At 40.8% G+C, this 17,188-nt stretch overlaps 1 pseudogene across 1 annotated transcript in view; it reads right to left on the reverse strand.

Annotated features, from left to right (window-relative positions):
- Positions 1-17,188, reverse strand: part of LOC311145323 (spermatogenesis-associated protein 17-like) — a 40,014-nt pseudogene that overhangs the window by 18,915 nt on the left and 3,911 nt on the right. Inside the window, exons 5-7 of the transcript in view lie at positions 13,543-13,646; positions 8,235-8,358; positions 6,302-6,511 (exon numbers count right to left, since the gene is read on the reverse strand). The product of the transcript in view is annotated as a spermatogenesis-associated protein 17-like (transcript). The remainder of the gene's footprint in view (positions 1-6,301; positions 6,512-8,234; positions 8,359-13,542; positions 13,647-17,188) is intronic.

Genomic DNA, 17,188 nt, shown 5'->3' on the forward strand with positions numbered 1-17,188 from the left:
CCTCCTCTCTCTCTCTGATCCATCCACCCATAGGTAGTCATGGCTTAGCAGTAAATCCACAGCCAATTTAGTCTAATTCCTTCATCTAATTTAGTAACTTTCCTTAGTCTTGGCCTATTTCAGTAACTTTCCTTAGTTACTAAAGTTTAGTAACTTTCCTTATTTTAGTAACTTTCCTTAGTCTACAGTACCTTTCCTTATTTTAGTAACTTTCCTTAGTCTACAGTAACTTTCCTTAGTCTACAGAAACTTTCCTTAGTTCAGTAACTTTCCTTAGTCTACAGTAACTCTCCTTAGTTAAGTAACTTTCCTTAGTCTACAGTAACTTTCCTTAATTTAGTTTAGTAACTTTCCTTAGTCTAGTTAAGTAACTTTCCTTCGTGTAGTTTAGTAGCTTTCTTTAGTCTAGTTAAGTAACTTTCCTTCATGTAGTTAAGTTTCTTTAGTTTGGTTAAGTAACTTTCCTTAGTCTACTTTAGTAACTTTCCTTAGTCTAGTTTAGTAACTTCCTCTTGTCTCCACTAACTTCCCGTAGTCCTTTAACTTTCCTTAGTCCTGTAACTTCTCTCAATGTGGTTGTGTTGTTGAGTAGCTGTTGTTTAGTGGAGTGACCTTCAGCTGTTGTTGCTGTTGGTTGGTTGGGGAGAGTAGCTAGCAGGGAGCCCCTGTCCTTGGTCCTATCACCACAGGATCAGCACCCTGGCCTGACCAGACCCAAACACTTCCCAAACAACCACCTCCACCTATCCATCACCACTGATGTTATCACACGGGGGACAGGCCAGGACTCACACTACTAGAGAATACGCAGACCAACAACACTGGGAAACACAGGGAGGGAGGGAAAGAGGGAGATGGAGGGAGAGAAGTAAAGAGGAAAGGGTGGCAATAAGATAAAGGGAGAGACTGGGAACGATAAAGGGAAGGAGAGAAAAAGGGAGCGAGACAGAGAGGTTGGTAGAGGGAGAGGTAGGAGGTAATAGAAAGAGGGTGAGGGGGAGGAGAGAGAAAGAGGGAGAGATAGAGAGGGATGAGGCGGAGGGAGGAGAGGAAATGGGGGTGAACCCTGTCCTTAGCGAGGGTAAAACACAGATAAATAATGTAGGCTCATCTCATCCATGGAGCAGTGTTAGACATCCCAGCCTTCTATAATGAATTCCCGTTAGCAAGAGCCAGATGGAGCCGGAGCTGGGTGTGCATAAGTGTTTGCGTGTGTCTCTATGTGTGTGTGTGTGTGTGTGTGTGTGTGTGTGTGTGTGTGTTTGTGTGTGTGTGTGTGTGTGTATGTGTGTGTGTGTGTGTGTGTGTGTGTGCACCATCTCAGTGCCCGGGGTGAGGGACTCTGGGCTAATAAAAAGAGATGATCCACGCCTCATTTCTGCTCACTTATGTTTTACATTAATAGAAACCAATAATAGGAACCAGTTACCATAAAAGCCTTGGACCGTAAATAACACAAATGGCAAACGCTTCTCATCAAATCCTTCTCACAGCTGGACGAGATGACACGCCGGAATCCAGAGGTACTTAAAGAATTCTTCATCAAGGCTGTTTTAAATGGCGGAGTATTCCCTGGCGGAGGCCTGGTTTGATGGGCTCACTTTAATAGCGGCAGCTTGGGCTGACAGGACCTGCTGATCTGCCTGGATCGGAGGGTCTAAACGTCTTCCAGTGGCCCCGCGAGAGACACGCCGCCATGTTTTAATGATATCATTCTTTTTTAAGGGGAGTTTAAAGAATCATCTCACGGCACCACGCGGACCCTTTCATCATCCTCACCAGGGGGAGAGCTCCTCTGATAATTGCTATGACACTTTGTTATCCCCATCTCTGGAGCCTGATTGTTTCCTCTAAGAGGCCTGAGACTTTACTGATATACTGCTATACTGGTAGTAATAATGTTACTAAGTTACTAGTAAGACTTCTATACTAATACTGTTACTACTTCTATACTAATACTGTTACTACTTCTATACTAATAATGTTACTACTTCTATACTAATAATGTTACTACTTCTATACTAATACTGTTCCTACTTCTGTACTAATTTTGTCATAAGGCAAATGATCGCAAAGATCATACAATAGGTCGTTTTTGGGATCTCCCAAAAGCATTTGATACAGTTTATTTATTTATTTTTATTTAACCTTTATTTAACTAGGCAAGTCAGTTTAGAACAAATTCTTATTTACAATGACGGCCTACCGTCATTGATCATAATATTTGAAACTTGAAACTATGGGTGTGACTTCTTTGGTTCTCCAGCTATCTAAAGGATAGAAAGCAATATGTGACTTTCAAAGGAATAGATTCCCTCCTCTGGAGATTAAGTGTGGTGTGCCGCAGGGATCAATTCTTGGACCACTATTATTTCTGATTTATATAAATGATTTGCCCAATGCATCCAAAGCGCTCTCCCAGATATTATTTGCTGATGATACAAGTGTGTTTTACTCTCACAAAGATTTCAATTATCTTATTAATGTTGTTATTGATGAACTATGTAATATCTCAAAGTGGATTAAAATTAACAAATTGTCACTGAATCAAAAAAAATAAACGAATGTTGTATTATTTGGTCCAAAGAAAATAAAATACAAAACAGATTATATAGAGGTCCATATTGATAATATACCTGTTGATCATGCCTGTACAACCCACTTTTTTGATGTTCTGATTGATGATGAATTGTCATGGAAACCACACATAAAGACAATAACCTCTAAGATCGCCAAAAATACGGGGATACTTGGCAAGATTAGTCTCTATTACACAATGATCTTCCCATTCATCAGTTACTATATGGGCCAGCACACACCATACCAAACTACTATCAATCTATCGCCTGCAGAAATGTTCTGTAAGAATAATATCATCTGCCGGTATTAGAGCACATTCAGCACCATTTATCAAAAAATGTGGATTCCTGAATATTTATCAAATTCATTATTTTCAAGTTGCTCAATTTGTTTACGCCACTTTAAATCACTTATTAATCTCTTCAAAAACGATTTTATAGCTACATATGAATTCCATAACTACTCAACAAGAAACAGACAACAGCTACGTCACCCATATTCAGGAACAAGCTATTCTCAATTTGGAATTACCTATAGAGACCCTATGATCTGAAACTCATTCCCGCCTGATTTTGCCAAGCTATCCCTGTCGTTGCTTAAACATTTATTAAGAGGAACCTACTGTCCATCACAGTTCTACACCCCCAGCAACTTGACTTTCTGTTTAGATTTTCTATTCCTTTATCTCTTTTGTGTCTAGTTTTTATTTTATTGTTTGTTTGTTTGTCCACAATGCGGAATCTGTGTGACTTAAGCCCTTTTTGGCTTTTTTCCCCTATTGCACATACTGTTGTTGTTTTTTTACTGTTACAAACTGTCTTTCTGTTTGTGCAAACAAACTAAACAAAAAACTAAACTAGAAAGACTGCTATAACGGTACTATTACTGTTACTAGTAAGACTGCTATACTGATACTAATAATGTTACTAGTAAGACTGCTATACTGGTACTAATACTGTTACTAGTAAGACTGCTATACTGGTACTAATAATGTTACTAGTAAGGCTGCTATACTGGTACTAATAATGTTACTAGTAAGACTGCTATACTGGTACTAATAATGTTACTAATAAGACTGCTATACTGGTACTAATAATGTTACTAGTAAGACTGCTATACTGGTACTAATAATGTTACTAATAAGACTGCTATACTGGTACTAATAATGTTACTAATAAGACTGCTATACTGGTACTAATAATGTTACTAGTAAGACTGCTATACTGGTACTAATAATGTTACTAGTAAGACTGCTATACTGGTACTAATAATGTTACTAATAAGACTGCTATACTGGTACTAATAATGTTACTGGTAAGGCTGCTATACTGGTACTAATAATGTTACTAGTAAGGCTGCTATACTGGTACTAATAATGTTACTAGTAAGACTGCTATACTGGTACTAATAATGTTACTAGTAAGACTGCTATACTGGTACTAATAATGTTACTAATAAGACTGCTATACTGGTACTAATAATGTTACTAGTAAGACTGCTATACTGGTACTAATAATGTTACTAGTAAGACTGCTATACTGGTACTAATAATGTTACTAGTAAGACTGCTATACTGGTACTAATAATGTTACTAGTAAGGCTGCTATACTGGTACTAATAATGTTACTAGTAAGACTGCTATACTGGTACTAATAATGTTACTAATAAGACTGCTATACTGGTACTAATAATGTTAATAGTAAGACTGCTATACTGGTACTAATAATATTACTAATAAGACTGCTATACTGGTACTAATAATGTTACTAGTAAGACTGCTATACTGGTACTAATAATGTTACTAATAAGACTGCTATACTGGTACTAATAATGTTACTAGTAAGACTGCTATACTGGTACTAATAATGTTACTAATAAGACTGCTATACTGGTACTAATAATGTTACTAATAAGACTGCTATACTGGTACTAATAATGTTACTAGTAAGACTGCTATACTGGTACTAATAATGTTACTAGTAAGACTGCTATACTGGTACTAATAATGTTACTAGTAAGACTGCTATACTGGTACTAATAATGTTACTAATAAGACTGCTATACTGGTACTAATAATGTTACTAGTAAGACTGCTATACTGGTACTAATAATGTTACTAGTAAGACTGCTATACTGGTACTAATAATGTTACTAATAAGACTGCTATACTGGTACTAATAATGTTACTAGTAAGACTGCTATACTGGTACTAATAATGTTACTAGTAAGACTGATATACTGGTACTAATAATGTTACTAGTAAGACTGCTATACTGGTACTAATAATGTTACTAATAAGACTGCTATACTGGTACTAATAATGTTACTAGTAAGACTGCTATACTGGTACTAATAATGTTACTAGTAAGACTGCTATACTGGTACTAATACTGTTACTAGTAAGACTGCTATACTGGTACTAATAATGTTACTAGTAAGACTGCTATACTGGTACTAATACTGTTACTAGTAAGACTGCTATACTGGTACTAAGTTACTAATACAATTGCTATGCTGGTACTAATACTGTTACTAATATGACTGCTATAACGGTACTATTACTGTTACTAGTAAGACTGCTATACTGATACTAAGTTACTAATAAGACTGCTCTACTGATACTAAGTTACTAATAAGACTGCTCTACTGATACTAAGTTACTAATAAGACTGCAATCCTGATACTAAATTACAAATAATATTGCTATAATGGTACTAATACAGTTAATAATAAGACTGCTATACTGGTACTAATACTGTTACTAATAAGACTGCTATAACGGTACTAATAATGTTACTAGTAAGACTGCTATACTGATAACAAGTTACTAATAAGATTGCTATACTGGTACTAAAACTGTTACTAATAAGACTGCTATTATGGTATTAATACTGTTACTAATAAGACTGTTATAATGGTACTAATACTATAACTAGTAAGACTGCTATATTGGTACTAAGTTAATAATACGATTGCTATACTGGTACTAAGTTACTAATAAGACTGCTATACTGGTACTAAGTTACTAATAAGACTGCTATACTGGTACTAAGTTACTAATAAGACTGCTATACTGGTACTAAGTTACTAATAAGACTGCTATACTGGTACTAAGTTACTAATAAGATTGCTATACTGGTACTAATACTGTTACTAATAAGACTGATATACTTGTACTAATAAGACTGCTATAATGGTACTAATACTGTAACTAGTAAGACTGCTATACTGGTACTAATACTGTTACCAATAAGACTGCTCTACTAATACTAAGTTACTAATAAGATTGCTATACTGGTACTAATAATGTTACTAATAAGACTGCTATAATGGTACTAATACTGTTACTAATAAGACTGATATACTGGTACTAGTAAGACTGCTATAATGGTACTAATACTGTTACTAATAAGACTGATATACTGGTACTAATACGACTGCTATACTGGTACTAATAATGTAACTAGTAAGACTGCTATACTGGTACAAGGTTACAAATAAGACTGCTATACTGGAACTAATACTGTTACTAATACAACTACTATATTGGTCCTAGCCTAATACGACAGTTTTGCTGGTTACTGCTATACTGTTACTATAATGCTGCTAATAAGACCACTATACTGGTACTTGACTGCTATACTGTTACTAATAACACTGCTAGACTGGGAATATAATGCAATGATATTTCTCTTTCCTTTCATTGCTGAGTATGTCTCACCTGTGGTTTCTTGCTGGGAATGGGAGGCAGGGGCTTAGCTCCAAAGGTTCTAGGGACTCCTGAAAGGGAGGGGGCTGAGGGGCTGGTATTACCCAGGAGAGAGGCTCTGTCCCTGGGAAAGGTTCTGGGTGGCAGGGGCTTGGTCCTCCGGAGCCTCAGCTCCATCTCATCTGGCTCAGGTCTGAATGGAGAGTTGAATACTCCAGGGCACTGCAGAGGAAGAACACAGGATAGAGTGAAGGGAAAGACAGGGAACATACAGTATCTTATAACCAACAAATTATCTACAACTATGTGAGAATAAACAGGAACTTAAAAAACAACAACATTTTTAACACTTTGCCATGCACCAACACTGGACATGTGAGGAAAAGAGAGAATGATCAAGTGATTAGATGTTTCGTAACAAATGACTGTTTGCTAGTGTGTTAGTGCTGAGCAGGAACAAAAGCCTGCACACACAGTGTCCCTCCAGGATTAGAGTTGGCCACTCCTGCTATAACTCCAACACAGGGCCAATGTAAGTTCACACAGACTAAGAATGTATTGTCCAAGCCCTAGCCTCAGACTCACATCCCTTCAAATAGAGAGATTGGTCACAGACAGACAGACAGGCCGAGAAATAATAATTATTCACATCAGACTGATCCACTGCTCTGCTTTAATTAGGAGACCAAAGCTTTGAGGAGCTCTGCTAGCTAGCTACTATATATGCTAATAACTCCCTTTTTTAGGCCAGACCTTTTTTAGTGGGACTGACTTGGTGGTACTACTGTTGCCTGGCCACTGAAGAGGGACGGGGCGGGGTGGAGTGTGTGTGTGTGTGTGTGTGTGTGTGTGTGCCTGCGTGCATGTTGCTGCTAGTTCCTGGCCACTGTGGGTAGAGGGACTTGTAGGGTGGTGTAGCATCGTAGCGGGGGGTAACACACTGTGAACCCACCCCGACTGGCCACTGCGCTGCGCTGGGGAAGAGCAATGATGTTGACCCCCTGAACAGGGGAAGTAAATCTATGTCAGAGCGGCCACTTGTGTCCAGCGGAGTAGCTGGCGTTAAGGATGAACTGTGGGAGACCCATCCATTTCCTGGTGACAAGGTCAGACGGTGGAGAGGGAAGGAGTCCCGCGCCATATGCACAGCCCACTGCGACCCAGAGACACTTAACTAACTCTCTTTTTTCACTCTCTTTTTCTTATAGCTATTTCCTTCTACTCTCTGCAGTGCCGCAGAGAGACATTTGGCTAACTCTCTTCATTTTTATACCCTTCCACTGTTTTTTTTTACCTCTCTTCCACTCTCTTTCCTTCTCCTCCTCTCTCCCGACATAAGCACAGCCCAGCGCCATGGAGTTCACTCTCTCTTTCACGCTCTCTCACAATCACCCTCTTTTCTGCCCCCTCTTTAACAGCTTCGGTCAAATTTCACAAGTTCCGGTCCTTTTCAAACCCAATGATTCCCGGGCAACGTTTGTCATGACGCTCATGTGAACATTCCTTTACCGGAGTGGGGGTGTTTATGGAAGCAGGACAGAAAGGTGTACAGGCGGACGGACACAGACATCAGAATCTGCAGGAAAGATGATGATGACGAACAGACTATACAGGCACCAAGGAAACGACTGCTTGGTGGAGACACACCCACCCACTCACACACACTGACCAGCAACACACTACTTCATCTTTATTATGAGCACACAGGGGTGCCAGGAGAGAGAGCAGCCGTGTAAACCTCCCACTCAGCAGATACCTACAGCCACCTACAGCCCTGTGTTTTACACACATACACACACACACAGGCGCTACCGGACATACCCCCTAAATCACACATCCCCTTTTCAATTACTGCCAACGCCACCCCAGCTAAAAGGAACATGAAGGCTTGTCAGTGGCTGTACGCATGGCTCTCTGAATCCAGTCTGTGTGTGTGTGTGTGTACCTGCTTTGTGCTGAGTAGGAAGTGCATCCTCTGGGCCTGGACAGTCTTCTCCTGCTCCTCTCTCTCCATGGCCAGACACTCTCTCTCTCTCTTCTGGAACTCTGAAAACTCCTCTAGATCCCTCCTACACAACACAACACACACAGAGGGAAAACATTGTTTGCAGTTTGTTTAGTGACCATTTACCCGCTTGAGTGTGTTTTGTGTGTGTGCGTGTGTGTGCGGGTGTGTGTGAGGGAGAAAGACTGAGTACACAGTGATCAGGGATCAGGTAGTTTCTTGCTACAAGTGAATCCCTGAGCTCTCCTCTAGCAGGAAACAGAGGCTTAATGACTCCAATCAGGGCTGAGAGAGAGGGAGAGGGAGAGAGCGAGATGGAGAGATAGAGATGGAGAGAGCGAGTGAGAGATAGAGAGAGAGCGAGAGAGAGAGAGAGAGAGAGAGAGAGAGAGAGAGAGAGAGAGAGAGAGAGAGAGAGAGAGAGAGAGAGAGAGGGAGTGTGAAGCCGTCAGTGTGCCAGGCCGTGGGATGATGAATATATTCCATCAGTATAGCCAAGGCTCTCCATGACATCTGCTATCCGAGCTGTCTAAATGGGACACATTAAAAGCCCATACGCAATCTCATTTTACAATCACACATTGTTACTGTGTGGGGTAATAACTTAAGGGGAATCGGAAACAATTACTAAAACATACACACACAGGCGCACACACTCAAATGAACGCGCACGCAAACACAAGGGCACAGTCAAACAGGCACACACACAAAACAGACACGAAAATGCGCGCCCACACACACACACAAAGACATTAGACTAAAAGAAAAGCCAATCCAATTCATCAGAAAGCAAAAGCAATAAAAAGGTAACCATTGCTCATCAGGCTTTCGTTCCCAAGCTGCTCTCAGTTTTCAATTATGTGCTCACAAAGGAGAATATTCATACCCGTCCTAATGTAAGGTTACACACACCGCCGTATTGACATTTAAAAATCACCACCCTTTCCCTTTGCATCGCAGCATTTTCATTCCTCCCTCCACACAAGATTAAATTACAAAATAAATGAAATATGCAGAGTAGCGTGGCCCCCATTTGGCCACCTGGTGAAGGGGAAATTGCTTATTAATGTGAAAATATTAAGCTGTGGGACAGTCTGTTTCAGTTTCTCTCTCCTCTCTTTTTCCGCCGTTTCCGGCCACCGGTGTGTGTGTGTGTATGCACATGTGTGCATCGCTGTATGCTGGTGGCTGTGTTGGCGACCTTTGCCTCCCTATATCCCAGGTTTATTATTAATTGCGGTGTAGTGGACAAAAGCCAAACAGATTTGTAACGGCTGAAGGGACCTCGATCTGTGTCACGGCTGAGCAGGAGAACATACAACCCTCATTACTTCTGATGGGCATGGGGGGTGAGGGGGTTGGGAGGAGCATGGGAGCGCCCCAACACGCGTGACCTTTCCGTGTCCTCAACACTCAACTCACACAGGAGAGAAGTTCAGTCAAAGCTGGACCGAAGTTAGGCAGAACACTTTTCTAGGGGTTAAGATCTCTTTTAGGAAGGTTGTCTAGTGCTCAAATTAAACTGTAGAAGCACAGTAATTATAGTTAGCAATTAAGGAAAGAAAATCAGTTATGAGAGAAATATTATAGTGGTCAGAGTGTTCAATACTGTATTTGTACTAGATGTTCTTGATATTTGTGATATATTCTTGCAGAAATGTACACTTACAAATCTGTATTTTATGAGAATTTGTATTTGTCTGTTAGACATTGTTAATCTTTGTTTTAGAATGTCTGTTTGTTAACTGTTAATGAAACAGGGAGTATTTTCATTGTAAAATCATATAGGCCTATTCATACTTACATGTATATAAATTACAAAACATATAAACAAAAAACAGGTTATTAAATATAAAATATGAATATACATACAACTTATTTACAAAATACTGTAAACAACATTTAACCTGTTTAAAGGATCCAATAGGATATCAAGGAAATACTATTTCAATTAAAACATTTCTAAATCAACAGTGTTGAGAGCCGTATCGGAACACAAATCTCCTTTTCATGTTGTACATGTGAACTATCAGATCCCAGCAGCTGTTCTGTAGTCCCTGTTGAAACCATAGCGATGATGACAAGGTATTACAGCATAAAGACATGCATACAGCTGCTTTATCTATATTTAATATCTTGGGGCATAGAGCTGGGTACAGGTAGAGTGGGGTGATGGGGAAATCACAGCCTGGTGCATTGTGGGGTAGCGGGGTGGGGTAGCAGGCCGGCCCACCAGTCCTCCAGGCCAACACCGGAGCAGCTAATTGGCTCTCCTAAATATTTAATGACCATACAAGCCGATTGGCTGTTTTAATGTTCCAATTCAATAATTCAATAGCTGGCAGGGAGGGAATATTCAGCAGTCCATTAAGTTCCAGTGTCTGACTCAGACTCAATATATAGACCTCTGACCTATGACCTCTGATAGAGCAGGCCTCAACCCTGACCAACCTGTAACCCTGCCACGGCAGAGGACACACAATATCATCACCATCAACAGGACAAGTTTACTACAACTATATAGAACCACAAAACCAGAAAAAATTTGCAAAACAGAACTTAACCAGGTTTGTTTATTCAACTGCACTCCCTCCTGTAACAAGGCACCTCACAAAAAGAAACAGAGGATTTCCAGGGTGAGGTGTCAACTTCAAAAAAAATACCAAACCCCCCCAAAAACTGAAAAAACACAAAAGTGATGACAACCAAAAGCAATATTTTTTCATCACTTTCCTTCCCGTAACGAGGTACTTCCTAAAGAGTCAGTGACTGAACTGGAGAACAACATACTTTTCACACGGAGACAAAACCCTCCAATCAAAGCCAGCGTGTACGTGAACTCCTCTACACCCCTGGTGTAGCGTCAGGAAGCGTGTATGAGCTAACTGGAGGACAGGTCCTCCCAGATCTCCTTTCATGGATGTCCTTGAGCCGAGAGCCGGGACGCCACACAGAGAGTAAAAACCCCTCAGCCTCACCACTCTGAGTCCATAAATGTCCCTCAGCCCGCAATGAGTTAAAAGATTTTGCCACGTTAGAACATTACAGAGAGAATTTATCTGATTATGGCAGTAATAATTACCCAGCTGTTTATTGCAGATAGAATAATAATTCATGCAGGCAACAGGCCGTGGTGGCAATGACACTCCGCATTTAGTAAATATGCAAACGGCTCCCTCCTAATTGCCCAGGCTCGCAGGATGCCCTTATTAAGCAGCGCAACTTTAAGTGTCTTCCTGACAAGTGATAAATTGTTGTGTTGCACAAACTCTAGTCGCTTGAATTACAGTGGTGCCGAGAGGTCCTGACTTCATTAGGCTATGCAGGAGGGGACAGCTCCATGAAGATGGACACGCTAACATGGTGAACCCCGGCCAGGGGGAGAGAGGGAAGGAGGGAGAGAGAGAGAGAGAGAGCGTCGGGCGGTGCGGTTAATGAAATGACACAGATGGTTTTGTATGGGGAGATCCGTCAGTGCGGAGCAGAAAGAGAGAGTAAGAAAGAGAGATGGTCCTCCCGTCGGGCCGTCTCCCGTCATTGGCATGCCAGGCCAGTCGGCCTGCACTAAATGGGAGCCATTAGGAAAACTTTGAATAATTTATGCAGCGGACAGACAGAGGGGTGGAGGGATGGTGAGAGGGAGGGATGGTGGGAGGGAGCGGCGGATTAAAAAGTGGACCTTTGCGGGGTGAGTGATCGGGCAGTGTGCGATCCGAGGGGCCCTGGTGAACACAGAAAGGATATTTTAAATAAACGCGGCGCTGCGTTAATTGATCGCGACCCCAGAAGCACTAAATAAACAAGTGATTAACTGGCGAGAGGACGACCTCTCCATGGAGCGGAGCAGCGCTCCATGGAGGCTCAATGGCTGTGTGCGTGTGTCTCTGGGAATGATAGACAGGAAAACATTGAGATGACAACATCCTCCTGACTCTCACCAATATCTCCCACATCACCCACAACCCTCTCATCCACTCTCACCCACAGCCAGTTTATCACAACACACAGTCTGCCTCCCAACAACATATTTGGTCTATGAATCAGATATTATTTGGCCTATGAGTCCAGATAAATACTGGTAAATACCGAGGCTGAATATAGAGGAACAGGCCGAATTGAAATCACTGCATATTTGGCCATTTTGTGTGCCCTATTCCTTAAACCGGGAAGCAGGCTTCCAGGTTAAATGTCACAACTGTCATCTACCTAGTGTTTGTGTTACCCTCTCAACACCACAGAACCACATCCTTTGATTTGATTTGAGGTGTTGTGTGGGTTCTCGTGACAGAATCATACAGAGACGTTATGAAAATGCAAATGTAACCAGGTTCTATGATACCCATCATGTCCCTGGCTATCCCGCTGCACACATCCAGTATAGCCTAGTACTGTATGTCTGCTGTAGCTGTGCAGGTGTCTGTGGAGACACAACTCAGAGGTGACAAACCTCATTACTTCTCACCAGGCCTGCCTACCTCTGGAGGGAGGGGGGGAGGGGGGAGTCAGTGATCCGACGAGCACTTAACAAATTTACATTTAATTTTAGCTGAAGCCTTAAGATATTTTTACCCCCCACGAAAATATATTAGCGACATAAAAAATGTGACTTAAACTTAAACTTTTTCATTTTTTTTATTGTCAGAAATAAACGATGGCATCATTTTCGGCCCCAGGAGCCTAGCATGTTTTATTAATGCCAGAGCGCTCCCTGAAATCACAGGCACATTATTTTTTTTGTTACATCGTTCGCTGGCCACCCAAGGCACTTATGAATACATTTTTTTCCTTCAGGTTACCGGTACACATGTATAGCGATCATACTCTCTGCCTCTAGATTAATCAGATCAATTCATCTCTGCCCAGAGTGAATTCCTGTTAAGCATAAAGTCTGCCCCATGTTAACTAATAGGAGTCTCTTGGTGCCACGATTTACATTAGCATAACACCCAGACCTTCTCTGACTTTCTTTCTACACAGCAAAACTGGCCAAGAGGAAGAGTGATGTAGTACTCTGTAAAGAAAAGCACACTTCCATCCAATACCCTACAACTTATCCTCCAAATAAAAATACAAATTGGAATAATGAATACATAATTGGGTATGTACTGAATTGATTCAAAAAGGGATAGAGAATTCACCAGTGAAATGTGTACAGTACATAGCTAGATATTGACTATTTATCCCAGTTAATATATTTGGTATGTTACCTAGTATATATAGATGGCTTCTATCAGTCCTCTTGATGTACCTGATCTGTTTGTTTTTGTGGGCAAGTGCCTCCATGTATCTCTTGCGTGCGTAGTAGTTATGGCTGTATTTCCTCACATAGTAACCTCTCCATCTCTGCTGTATCTGTAGGAGAAAAACACACCAACACAGATCTATAGTTAACATAATAATCCACCAGTTAGATGAGATGGGACCAAAAGGAACATTTTAGTGTAAACATCACTACGACGGTTGTTCTTCAGAAAAGCTATTTTTTGGTATAATAACTTTATGCAAACTGGACTGGCAACACTTGCTTTAGAGGTCCCTTGCATTTATGTCAGTTTGACTTGACACACACACACACACACGTATGCATGCACGGACGCAGGCACGCACACACACGCACATACACAAACACACACGAGTGCGCCCCAAGCTGGGCCAGGTCTCTAAACAGAGGGGAGCGGATGTCCTTCACTCTAATTAGAAGATGAAACAATAGCAGGTAAAATAATTATCAGAAGAGGGGCGGCAGAAAAAAAAAGAAAGAGACCAAAATGAGAATTGCGATTGATCTGCAGTCAATAGATAATTTTAAATAAAGTAATTGCTGGCTCGCAACTCAAAGTTCTTGTTGACCTTTTTTGACTAGTGAAATCAATGATGCATATTGGCCGGTTAAATCTAATAAAACTCCCGGGCCTCTTGTAAACACTGTTTTCTATTAACGTGCTAATACATTAGCCTTTGTTAGAGAGACTATGATAAAGACATGCGAGGAAGGGAACCAAAAAATAACAGAATAAAAATGGATTGAAAAGGAAGTGCCACGAGGGGATTCAGAGATGATTGTTTATTTTTTAATTTTTTGGGGTCAATGAGAGGCGGTGGGTGGAGATGTCCTTCACACACTCACGCATGCACACACACACACACACACGCACACACACACACACACACAGTGAGAGACTGAGTTTATCACACACAACATACTCTGCGTTGGTCCAGAGTTTATTACACCTGTGTATGCAGCTTTTTTACTGGGCCTTTTTAAAAATAGCGCCTACACTATAGCACACCTAAACCAGTAGGTTGGACACACTACCCATAAAAATGTCACTACATTTTCAATTTAGATTATTCTAAAACAGCATCTCAATAAACATGATTTTACTACATGTTGATGTAACTGTCCCTTGTTTCTTCTATATACCTCTCAACAGTTGGTGGCTGGTGATTCACTGTATTGATTTGACCAGGTTTAAACCCAACTTCACAGTGATATAAGAAGGTAGAGAAATATAAATCTCAACTATGAGAGTCGCTGATATGGCCAGCAGTGTACAGCACATGTACAGTTTAAACACTCTAGATTCACTATCATGGAGTTAATTGAATGGTTTTGTAGAAAGCACTCGGACAGCTCTCATAAATGCTCCCACTTACAAATACAATCATGTAGTTACGTAAAACATTTTTTTGAAAGAAATGAATATAAACAAAACCCAAACATTAGCACAAGGCCATATTTGTTTCATTTGAGGATAACATTTTGTATAATTTGAATGAAATGCTTGGGCCTTTCATGACCCCCCAGCATTTTATAATTACAATTTTTACAATAATATCCCCTTCCTTCCTTTTTTAAATTTAAAATGTTATCAGATTTTGACATCCATTCAGATTCCTGAACATATGACTGTTTTACAGGAGTAATAAAGCAGGTCTATCCTGCTGTGAAGCTTCTGTTCTCCTCTAAGCGCTGACATGACCTTTAACCTTTGGCCCCGTGACCTCAGGCACTTGGTCAGACTCAGACGGCTGCACGTAACATGAGCCTAACTAAAACACTGGGCCTGGACTTTTTTATTTGTTTGGATTACTGTCTGTCATAAAACTTTTCCTCAATTTCAGGGGTTTCAGCAAATGTCCAAACAACTCACTGGTAATATGCCCTTCTTCAATAAAGGCTGGAATTTTGTGTGCTTATAAAAAATCTTTAACAATTTAACTTGGGGTGGAAAAAAGTGGCTATATGGAATTGTAAAATATAAGGTTTCGATGCAATATCCTCGCATAAAAGTGCCAAAGCATCACTCAAATGCAAAGGCTTTTGATTTATAGGTAGTGTGGTAGGAGTTGTTAAACTGGTCAAATGGGACTTATGACGATATGGGCCGTGACAGTGAGATCTGCTCTAGCGGAAAAGCCAGCAGAAAAGTTTTTAAATCAGATATTTGTCACAGCTTAGCTTAAAATGCTAATAATAAGGCTAAACATGCTAACTTCTCTCCTGACTGGTTTAGCATAACTGAGTACAATTATTCCATTTAGTTTCAACATAAATGCCTGTGTAAAAGGGTATAATATAATTTCAGGGATTTTTCTGCCATTGAAATCCTTGGGCCTAAGTGTTTTTTCGGGTCGCCCAAGTCCGTGTTAACAGTGTTAATACATTTTCGGGACTGAAAAACGCTTTCAATGTTAACTGAAACAACTAAAACCAGATATAAAGTATGTAGAAAAGATCATGGCCCTACAGTGGGGGAAAAAATTATTTAGTCAGCCACCAATTGTGCAAGTTCTCCCACTTAAAAAGATGAGAGAGGCCTGTAATTTTCATCATAGGTACACGTCAACTATGACAGACAAAATTAGAAAAAAAAATCCTGAAAATCACATTGTAGGATTTTTAATGAATTTATTTGCAAATTATGGTGGAAAATAAGTATTTGGTCAATAACAGAAGTTTCTCAATACTTTGTTATATACCCTTTGTTGGCAATGACACAGGTCAAACGTTTTCTGTAAGTCTTCACAAGGTTTTCACACACTGTTGCTGGTATTTTGGCCCATTCCTCCATGCAGATCTCCTCTAGAGCAGTGATGTTTTGGGGCTGTCGCTGGGCAACACAGACTTTCAACTCCCTCCAAAGTTTTTCTATGGGGTTGAGATCTGGAGACTGGCTAGGCCACTCCAGGACCTTGAAATGCTTCTTACGAAGCCACTCCTTCGTTGCCCGGGCGGTGTGTTTGGGATCATTGTCATGCTGAAAGACCCAGCCACGTTTCATCTTCAATGCCCTTGCTGATGGAAGGAGGTTTTCACTCAAAATCTCACGATACATGGCCCCATTCATTCTTTCCTTTACACGGATCAGTCGTCCTGGTCCCTTTGCAGAAAAACAGCCCCAAAGCATGATGTTTCCACCCCCATGCTTCACAGTAGGTATGGTGTTCTTTGGATGCAACTCAGCATTCTTTGTCCTCCAAAGACGACGAGTTGAGTTTTTACCAAAAAGTTCTATTTTGGTTTCATCTGACCATATGACATTCTCCCAATCCACTTCTGGATCATCCAAATGCACTCTAGCAAACTTCAGATGGGCCTGGACATGTACTGGCTTAAGCAGGGGGACACGTCTAGCACTGCAGGATTTGAGTCCCTGGCGGCGTAGTGTGTTACTGATGGTAGGCTTTGTTACTTTGGTCCCAGCTCTCTGCAGGTCATTCACTAGGTCCCCCCGTGTGGTTCTGGGATTTTTGCTCACCGTTCTTGTGATCATTTTGACCCCACTGGGTGAGATCTTGCAGATCGAGGGAGATTATCAGTGGTCTTGTATGTCTTCCATTTCCTAATAATTGCTCCCACAGTTGATTTCTTCAAACCAAGCTGCTTACCT

This window comes from Coregonus lavaretus (assembly GCF_964263955.1).
Source record: "Coregonus lavaretus genome assembly, chromosome: 18".
Classification (NCBI taxonomy): Eukaryota; Metazoa; Chordata; class Actinopteri; order Salmoniformes; family Salmonidae; genus Coregonus; species Coregonus lavaretus.